Genomic DNA, 10,714 nt, shown 5'->3' on the forward strand with positions numbered 1-10,714 from the left:
GAATTATATGTGAGGTGAGGAACGGCAAAGCGAGAGCAGCATATTTACAACTGAAGAACATCTGGAACTCAAAACAATTGTCAACCGACACCAAGATCAGAATTTTCAATAAAAATGTCAAGACAGTTCTACTGTATGGGGCGGAGACGTGGAGAACTACGAAAGCCATTATCCAGAAGATACAAGTGTTTATTAACAGTTGTCTATGCAAGATATTTCGGATCCGTTGGCCAGACACTTTCAGCAACAAGTTACTGTGGGAGACAACAAACCAGATTCCAGCGGAGGAAGAAATCAGGAAGAAGCGCTGGAAGTGGATTTGACATACTTTGAGGAAATCACCCAATTGCGTCACAACACAAGCCCTCACATAGAATCCTGAAGGTCAACGGAGAAGAGGAAGACCAAAGAACACATTACGCTGAGAAATAGAGACAGACACTAGAAGAATGAACAAAAACTGTATAGAACTAGAAAAGAAAGCCCAGGAAGAATGGGTTGGAGAATGCTGGTCGGCGGCCTATGCTCCATTGGGAGTAACAGGCGTAACTAAGTAAGTAACTAATTAAATATTCCAAGAACTCGATAATTCAGAAATAAAAGAGTCTTCTGTATTTAGGAAGAAGATGAAAGCATTTCAAATAATCAGTGTTCATATTTCTTAAAAAGACGTCCAGACCAACACCAGATAATGATAGTTTATTCAGAATGGAAACTTAAGGAAATTAATTCACTTGGTATTGTTTACTTACATCTTCCGATTGTTGTTTAAGACTACAATTGATCAGTCTCTTGTTGGCATACAAGCAAACAATACTAAGTGAATTAAACTTCACCGGAATGCACAAGCAGGTCGCTATCAGGACATAGTAGCTAATTGGATAACGCGATGGCGTTTCAAGCGAAAGGTATCGTGTTCGAGTCCCAAAGTGAACATGAGCTCTGAGATGCAGTCACATCAGGCTAACGAGTCCCAAATAGGACGAAACGCGCATCCTGGATTCTACTGTCAGCCACTATCCATCTTTGCTTATAAAGCTTGTGAATTAAAGCTATTTCGAGGTAATACGTACCACACATGTCCGCAACCGACAAAACTAAACTACAATCACAATATCCCCAACAGTAACAACAAAAATATACTAACACCACGAGAACACTAACACTAGAACCACATTTGCACAAACATCCTTTACTGTCAACAACCCACGACCTCCATTTTCACTAGATCAATCAGTTAATCAACATACGATCAATGCACAATGAATGAGTCATTGCTTGACAAAAACTAACCACAACCATGTGTTGTTATGATGAATAAACACTCAAAATATGGAGAGGACAATCGTTGCTGATATCCGACCGATCAAGGATACATTCTTGTCAAAATTCCCATCCACGGCAATTCCGTACAACTTATGTATTGATCTATCCTCTCAGGAAGCTCAAGGATATTCATTCAGGAGAATTATGACAACTCATAATGTAAGCCGAGACTCTTCCAAAGTCATGAGGCCGATTATCCTGCTAAAAACCACAGCAACAGTTATCATAAGTACATGGAATGTGAGAGACAGGAAAGACCGATAACATGGCTACCGAAATGAGCAGATACAACTTCAAGGTGCTCAGAATGATAGAAACCCATTCGACCCAAAATTGACAGATAAAATTAGATTCAGGACAGATGCTACTGCACTCCAGTTACGAAGAGAAAAATGTTTCTCACACACAACGAGTTTCACTGATCATGTCCAAAGGAGCACGAAAAGCACTTTTAGAGTGAGAATCTCATGGATCCACAATCACTCAAAGCAAAAGTGATCACAATGAATATTATCCAGCGCCATGCACCTACCATTCATAGCAATGGAGACGATAAACATCAGTTTTACCAGAGGCTGAAGTCGGTCATAGGGAAATGCTCAGGAAACGGCCTGACCATCCTGATGGGAGAACCAAACGCCAAAGTCGGAATCAACAACACCGGGTACGAAGATATCATGAGACAACATGGACTGACTGGAAGAAACGAACGAGAATGACAGATTTGCAAATTTATGTGCATTCAACAAAATGGTTATATGTGGCAACATATTCCCCCACAAATCCATACATACAGCTCAACGGGTCTCACAGGATTACACTATACAGAACCAGATCGATCGCATTCGCATCACTAAAATATTCAAGTCAGTGGAAAACATGAGAACAAAGAAAGATGGTATAGCTTCAGATCACCACCTGATGGTTACAAAGATGGAAACGAAGAAAAAAAAAGCACTAGACAACTAGACAAACACCATTGCTAAGGTTCAATACAGAATCCCTTCGAGATACTGACAAACTCGATCGATTAACGATAGCTCTCAACAACATGTTCCAAGCCTTACAAGATCTGATCAAAGAAGAGGAAACTACTATGGAGAACAACTGGAAAGAGATCAAAGAACCACCGACTTTAACACGTCGGGAGGTTCTGGGCCGCAACAAGCATCATCATAAAGAATGGAACTCTATTAAACCCCGGACAGCATTCCAGAAATCAAGAACAAGAGGACAGCAATTAACAACAGTTGAACAAGAGCATAGAAAGTCAAGGCAAAAACTGGATATGCAGAAGCAAACAAGCAAGTGAAGAGGAGCACTAGAGTTGAAAAGCAGAGATGCGTCGAAGACAAAGCAGCAACAGCGGAGAAACTGAAAGAGAAGGAAATATTAGACTATATGATAGATTGAAGAAGACAAACCAATCATTGAGACTCAAGATCAGAGGGACAGGTGGGTAGAGCACTTTGAGTAGGTCAGCCCACTGAAGCTACAGAAAGGGAGGATACCTCATCAGGATACCAAAAAAGAGATCTGGGAAAGTGTGAAAATTCAGCTACAAAGGCATCACACAACTATCAGTACCACGAAAAGTAATTAACAGAGTGTTACTTAACCAGATGAAAGATTCAGTTGACGTCCAACTTCAAGATCAACAGGCCGGATTCTGTAAGCACTGGTCATTCACAGACCAGATAGTGACACTACGAATTGTCGTTGTGCAATTAATAGAATGGAACTAGTTACTATACATCAACGCCTTCGACTATGAGAAAGCATTTGATAGTGTGTAAAGGGGGACCTTATGGAACCTCCTACACTAGAGTGTACCTGACAAAATCGTCAATATAAAACGGAATTCATATGACGGACTACACCACAAAGCCTCGCAGATACATTCTGAGTAAGGACCGCTATCAGACCAGGCTGGCAACTTACCTACTGTCTTTCTCCTGGTGGTTGACTGGATTATGAAAACCTCTACATCACAGGTGAAGCATGAAATACAATGAACACCTTGCATTCAACTAGACGATTCGGTAATAGTTTGAGATTTTCAGTCTTATAATTTGATTATCACACCAGAACATTCTCTCCACTACTAACCAGATACAATCTCTATGATTCGATTCTGTTCCTAAAATGCAAAATAATCTAGTGGAGATGACGCTTAGACTATACGTAGATGACACAGATGATGAATCCAACTTCTAAGGACTTTCAGAAATGTTTTAAACAATGAAATTAGAAATGTGACAATTATCTACTGATGAGATGTTTAGAATAATCCTACTTTTTCAATGGTTCATAAATGTAGTCTTTTATTCACAACTCATTAAGTATAGATGAAACATTTACATTGACAAATATCAACTGATTAATTACGATACCAGTTACTCATCAGTTCTGCATTAAAAATGAACCAATTCGGTACAGATTTATATCCCGTTATAGTTTCTTATTGATACCTCATTATCATGCCATTCTTCAAGTTGCTTATTTATATAAAGATTGGTACAAGCGGGCACCAAATATATATGCGACAAACTTCGTCATTTGATATGAGTGCTGGAATATTGCTCGGGCGCCCAAACCTAATCAGGTGGTTTTATTAGGGGCCCATTACTCCTCGAACCTTTGACACAGAAGTCTAATACACAAGGCAGTGGAGCAACGTTAGGAGATACAGTCCCATGAAAGCCAATGACCAACAGAAGGTTCATACGCCCATTTGTTCCTTCAGGATTTTGAAGCCCATATGAATCACTTGTTCAGAATCAGAGTTTTTCAACTCCCTTAGATGGATCCTCCGTATCGACCAACCTAGTTAAAACGTTGGATATTCGCTTTTTGTCCTCTTAATTTCATAAATAACATTTCTACCTAGAGGAGGTATTGACTAGAACTTCCTTGGTAGTGGCTGTATATGAGTCGCCTTGTGAGAGCATTTTGATAGGGACAGTGTTATATCTAGAAGCTTAGATTCTTGATATACCGCGTATGACGAGCACTCGAACGATAGAATCTTCCAAGTCGCAAGTAAGAAGACTGGAAAAAAGTACTTGTTGGGCAAGAATCAAAATGTACAGAAAATCATGGGTATTTATAGATATTGGCGCCTGTTAAATCAGCGTTGGATAGAATCTTTGCAGAAACATCTAGAAAATGCGAAATCACCTGTCACACTATTGATTTGATGTTTGCTTACACTGCTACTATATTTGGCATGAATCTAGAAACTTCCGGAGCCCCAAGACCATGCCTAACTGTCGTTTTTCTGTACCCCAACCAACCTTGAAGTAAAGGTCTTACTTGCAATTCGCGCTTTCTCCCTATTGTTCCAGTCGACATGTAGAAGTAGTTGGTCTTATCGAAACCGAGTAGTAGTAGTCATTGACTAGGACTTCTTTGGTAGTAGCTGTATATGCATGGCCTTGTGAGAGCATTTTGAGACAGAGAGCAAACTCTTCCCCCTCCGCAGCCATGGCGATTACGATGTCATTTATAATGATAAAACAATAGCACATAGAAATCTCTAATAAATACTTTAATGTAATAATAATAATAATAACAGTAAGAAAACGAATAAGAGTAATAAATTATACATGAAAAGAAAAAAACTTAAAAAAATAAATGCATGTTTTTGGAATGTAAATCAAATTGTATGTTTATACAAATACTACTGATATTGTTACATAACATGATGATAGTAATATCTGTATATGAGTAGGTTGTTCTTTTGAAGAATCTAGGTTGTTATGAAAAACATCTGCGCCTAGAGGAGATCGACTCCCTCCAGAAGTTCTCAAAGAGAAGTGAAGTGTTTTGATACATTTTAATTAGTGAGATTGAGATATTATTCTGTCAATGTCCAATGATTGTAAATTTAAAATCTATTGGGGAGTTCGAAAATTAAAAAAAACAGGTAGAAATTAGTATTAATAGTGAAAGGTGATCTTAGTTTACTACAAGGAATGATCTTATTTGAACGACCACTGACAGCCAGGAAATAATGGAAATATGTTCTGTCGTAATAAAGGAGACTTCATTAGTCCATTTATTTATTTATTTAAACACATAAATATTGATACATATGCGCCACACAAATCTCATGTAATTTGTGTGAGGGCTGTGATATTGTCCAGGTGCCCAAATTGAAAAAGGTGTTTTTATTAAGGAGCCACACTCGGAGCCTTCGACCTAAAAGTATGATCCACAAGGCAGTGGGACATCGTAAAGAGATACAGTCACATGGTAGTCAGTGACCAACGATTGATCCATACATCATTTGTTTCCTCAGGATACTGGAGACCATGTGCACCATTGGTTTGCAATCAGGTTTCCTCAACGTCCCTAGGTGGATTCACGGTGTCCACCAACCCGGTTAAAGCGCCGAACATTCGCTTTTCGTTCTCTCAACTTCATAAACAACAATCCTGCCACGAGAAGGCAGTGAGTAGGACTTCCCTGGCAGAGGTTATATGCACGTGGCCATGTGAGAGCACTTGGAGAGGGAGAGCTGACTCTCCCTAATCTCGGCCGTACCAGGGCCTTTGGGAGCAAAGCCTAGTTCTGCCCGGGTTCGAACCGGAGACCTTCCGCGTGTAAAGCAGACATGATAACCATCACTACGATCCTATCGTAATGGACCCTACAGCTCTCTGGTATCGTGACGAGAGCTTAAAATTTCGACCATTGAGATGGTATCCACCGGTATCTATGTGTTAATTCAAATCGATTTCCAGAATTTCTCAACTATCTTCTAATACTATTATTGGAGGGTGACTGCCTTACACCTGACATAGCTTAATTCCACTAGTCCATACTAAGATAAACAAAAAATTAACCAGTGTTTCTTCCGTTTTACCACTTGTTTAACTAACGTCATCCCGTAATGTGAACTATGAAAGATTTCAATGGTAGATCTTTGTTTTTGTATGTATAGGGTCAATAATGTTCAGCTGTGAACAGAAGTAATTTAAACTAACACTTTTAAGAGACTTATTCAAGAATCGTTATTCCCTATTATATACAGTAGCAATAAGTTGACGAAAAGTTTACTTTAGCAATATACAGACTGCCTATAATTATGTCTATCCTTAATTATACTTTCTCTATTCCCCATTTTGTTTTTATTAAATGTCAGTTGTAATGGTATGGGATTGAATCGCGTGTAACTGAACTGGAACTCAATGATCTAAATACTAAACATTTACTACGAGATCTAAATTATATGTGCTAAATTCCCTTCAGGGTGATCGTTTGTGAGTATTGATTGGAAGACTCACATACTCAAACAAAGTAGCTTTCAATCAAATTATTCAATTCAATTTACTAATATGTGATCATAGATGTCTTTCAAGCATTTCCCACATATAGTAGAGCAACTGAGTAAGCGAACATGAGAGATTAAATAAAAATGGCAAATTGACAAGTGCGACGACTGTGAATCTTCATCGACTAATGTGACTGAAATATGCATTAACTTAAGCCAAGCCACTGACCATTTATGACGTGCAGTAGTGACTAGCGTAGTAGGCTACAAATTATGAGAGACCATATCAGGACGTGAAGTCAATTCACGAATTCATTGACTCCCTATCTGATCATTGTTGTTAGTTGCAGACTAGCTTGGTTATTATCAGTGTGACAGTTACAATCAGTGGTTAAAGATGCTGATCGGTACAGCGCATATATATATGGTGCCCCTTTGTATCAATATTTATGTGTTTAAATAAATAAATGATTAACAATACTATTTCATCTGACGCCCTCAATATTCGTCGTTACTTTCACTGGTGTGGATATGGCGTGGTTAGCCACTAAATGCCCTAGTACGGTTGAGAGTGGGTAGAGCCGGCTCTCTCTCTCTCGAAATGCTCTCACATGGCCATGCGAATATATAACCTCTGTCAGGGAAGTCCTACTCACTGCCTTCCCGTGGCACCGGTGTTGTTTACGAAATTGAGAGGACGAAAAGCGAGAGTCCGACGCTTTAACCGGGTTGGTGGACACAGAAAGTTCACCTAGGGGAGTTGGAAAACCCTGATTACAAACCAATGGTGCACATTGGCTCTAGTATCCTGAAGGAACAAATGGCGTATGAACCAATCGTTGGTCACTGACTACTATGGGACTGCATCCCCTTACGATGTTCCACTGCCTTGTGGATTGGACCTCTAGGTCGAAGGCTCCGGGTGTGGTCCCCTAAGAAAACCATATGCTTCAGTTTGGGCACCTGGACAGTATCTCAGCCCTCACACAAATCAAATGAGATTTTTGCGGCGCATATATATCTGGTGATTCTTTGCACCAATATTCATGTGTTCAAATAAATTAATGAATAAATTTACGTTGATGCATATTTGTGTATCCAATCCCACGTCCATGACAAATGAATGATTCAGATACTTCAAAATTATTCTAGATACATATTTTAAAGACTGATTTAACTCGTCTAATTACAAACAGTTACTTTTGGTGGTTCAACCTAAGAATACAAAACTTTTTTTTCTGGACAACATTACTTACGCTAGTTGCCTCATCATGAATGAACTACACAACAGGATATTAACAATGTTCAAATAAATTCTAATAATCTTTTACAACTATTGGTTACAATGATTTCAATGGATACTCCAAACAAGTTGGCTTTGTTCAGCGGTTCGTGATTTCTTAGATTGATTATTTTATTTTATTTGAACACATAAATATTGGTAGAAAGGAGCGCCAGATACCTATGCGCCGCACAAATCTCATTCGGTTTGTGAGAGGGCTGTGATACTGCACGGGTGACCAAACCGAAGTAGGTGGTTTTATTAGGGTGTAACACCCGGAGCCTTTGACAGAAAGATCTGATTCACAAGGCAGTGGAGCACCGTGAAGAGATGCGGTCTCATGGTAGCCGGTGACCAACGATTGATTCATACGCCATTTGTTCCTTCAGGATACTGGAGCCCATGTGCACCATTGGTTTGGAGTCACGGCTATCCAACTCCCCTAGGTGAACTCGCCGTGTCCACCAACCCAGTTAAAGCGTCGGACTCTAGCTTTTCGTCCTCTCAATTTCGTAAACAACACCGGTGCCACGAGAAGGCAGTGAGTAGGACTTCGCTGGCAGAGGCTATATACGCTCTCGGCCGTACCATGGCATTTAGGGGCTCTTAGATTGATACTATGTAATGATTTATCTAACCTATTGTTATGATATACAATATCATACTTCAAAGTAGAGTATCATTGGGCATACAATATAATTCGCATGAACAGTTTTCTTAACATAACTAACCATACTACTAACTACTACTAATAGTAGATTGTTTAGTAAAAAATAAAGTGACATTGGATTCACATAACAACTCAATTCAAAAAATTGTAATACTTACCTTCTTTCGTACACCACGCTATAATTAAAAACAGGAAAACATGGTATTTAAGACTGTTCACGATCAATATTACAAGTTATAGTAGAAACATAATAAAAATGACCAACTTCTCAAACTTAGTCAGTCAGTCAGCTACAACGTAGGACCAGGCACATTTATACATCGGTCCAAGTTGCCATACCTCGTTAGCACAACAAGATGAACACCAAATTCATAGAAGTAGTTAATTTAATGGTGGTAATATATAAGAGAAAGGTTGTGTATAAGGATATAGTATAAGAAGGAAGACATACATAAAGCAATTTTAATCTTAAGGTTTAAGGGAAGATAAACATTGTATACACCTGCGCCATTGTGATCGATTCTGAGCCATATCACCTAGAGTCTCCAAGCATTGGTTACGATGATCACGCGGACCTCAAACTTACTATTATAAGTAGTAACAGCTTTAATGATAAGTGTATAGAAAAATCTTAAACTTCCTCAAATCATAATTTGGAAATATTTCTATAAATGGAAAAAAATTAAGGTTCTAATGTTACGCACATGACTTTACAATTTGGATGTAAACAGAGGAACAAAAATGCTATGACAAACAACAGAAACTATTTTGGGGGTGTTATATCTTGAACTTAGATTCTTAGTCTGTCGCATAATACTTGAGCACTCGAACGCTAGAACCCTCCCAAGTCACAATTCAAAAGACAGAAGACAAGTAGAAGGAATGTTATTCCAAGCAGTGTCGATTATGGTACAAACCTGTCAGGCATTTATAGTTCTTAGTAGAAACGAAATCATCATTATAGTTATCCAATCCGCACACAGGGAGTTATCAGCATTGTCAAATAGGAAAGCTACACGTAGTGATTCTAGAATATTCTTCCAAAAGCTGATTGTATGGAATATGTCCGGCTCCTTCTGGGTTTCTTAGAGCTTCCTCAACTTCATCTGTGGACCATCCTCACAGGGGGACGTTATTTCACTTAATTCGAAGTTTCTAGAATACTAACATTCAGTTTTGTTTCTACCATAAGCTTTCGTTTGATGTATGATTCACTGCCATACCCCTTTCTGTTCCAGAGCTATTGTAATTTAAACATAACCTTTGGTACTCTATCTCTCTACCTTGATGGCCAGTTTGAATATCATTGTAGTTTTCTAATTGTTAATGTGTTGTGGTTACGTTAGACATCCATTTATTTATGTATCTTAAATGGCTCTGGTCTAAAGGTTAAGTGTTCGTGAGCAAGAGACTGAACGTCCCGGGTTCGAATCCCGCATGCAGAATCTTGAATGTGCTTTGTTGCAAAGTCCCGTACTTGAACAAAAAGGTCGTTCAATGCTTCCAAGTTTTCAATAGTGATCTAACATTGATCGGTTAATGATCTCAATTAAAACCCGACAATCTCTACAATCCTATACTGATACTTTTCCGATCTATTTGAAACAGTAGAGTTTACCAAAACATGAAACACTTCAACAATCGGTCCTATTTTCTTTTCTTAATAATTAGTAAAATCTTTCTAGATATGTTGAAGATAATATGTATCGATTTTGTTCATTTGATTAGTTAATTATCAAGTTCCACAAGGTTTTGACAAGGTCTCTTTATGTAGCTTAGATTTTCATTGAAATGACATAAAATTTCACGAAATAAGTCACCAAAACGGAAAGCATCACAGTCGGTACAACTTAATTCATAGACGTACTTCTGTACTAATGTATATGGGACTTTTTTTAGGGGAAATTCATTTTATTTTTTTTGTGATTTTTTAGTAATTTTTTATACATAGTTGAAATCATGAGTCAATTGAAGCTAGACCACCATGAAAAATCTGGAAGCACTGGGCGGCAGCTTCTTCCTATTGTGGGACTCCTTAGCGGCAGTGTGCATCCACGATCCCGCCGGATGCCGGCTCAGTGGTCTATCAGTTAAGTGCTCGCGCGCGAGACTGGTAGGTCCTGGGTTCGAATCTCGTGAGGCGGGATCGTGGATGCGC

At 38.8% G+C, this 10,714-nt stretch overlaps 1 non-coding gene across 1 annotated transcript; it reads right to left on the reverse strand.

The window, feature by feature from the left end:
- Window positions 1-5,897: 5,897 nt before the first annotated feature.
- Smp_tRNA_02387_Val_TAC.1.1 lies at window positions 5,898-5,966 on the reverse strand. Its single transcript has one exon. It is a non-coding gene (tRNA).
- Window positions 5,967-10,714: the final 4,748 nt, after the last annotated feature.

This window comes from Schistosoma mansoni, chromosome 5 (assembly GCF_000237925.1).
Source record: "Schistosoma mansoni strain Puerto Rico chromosome 5, complete genome".
In the NCBI taxonomy this organism is placed as follows: domain Eukaryota; kingdom Metazoa; phylum Platyhelminthes; class Trematoda; order Strigeidida; family Schistosomatidae; genus Schistosoma; species Schistosoma mansoni.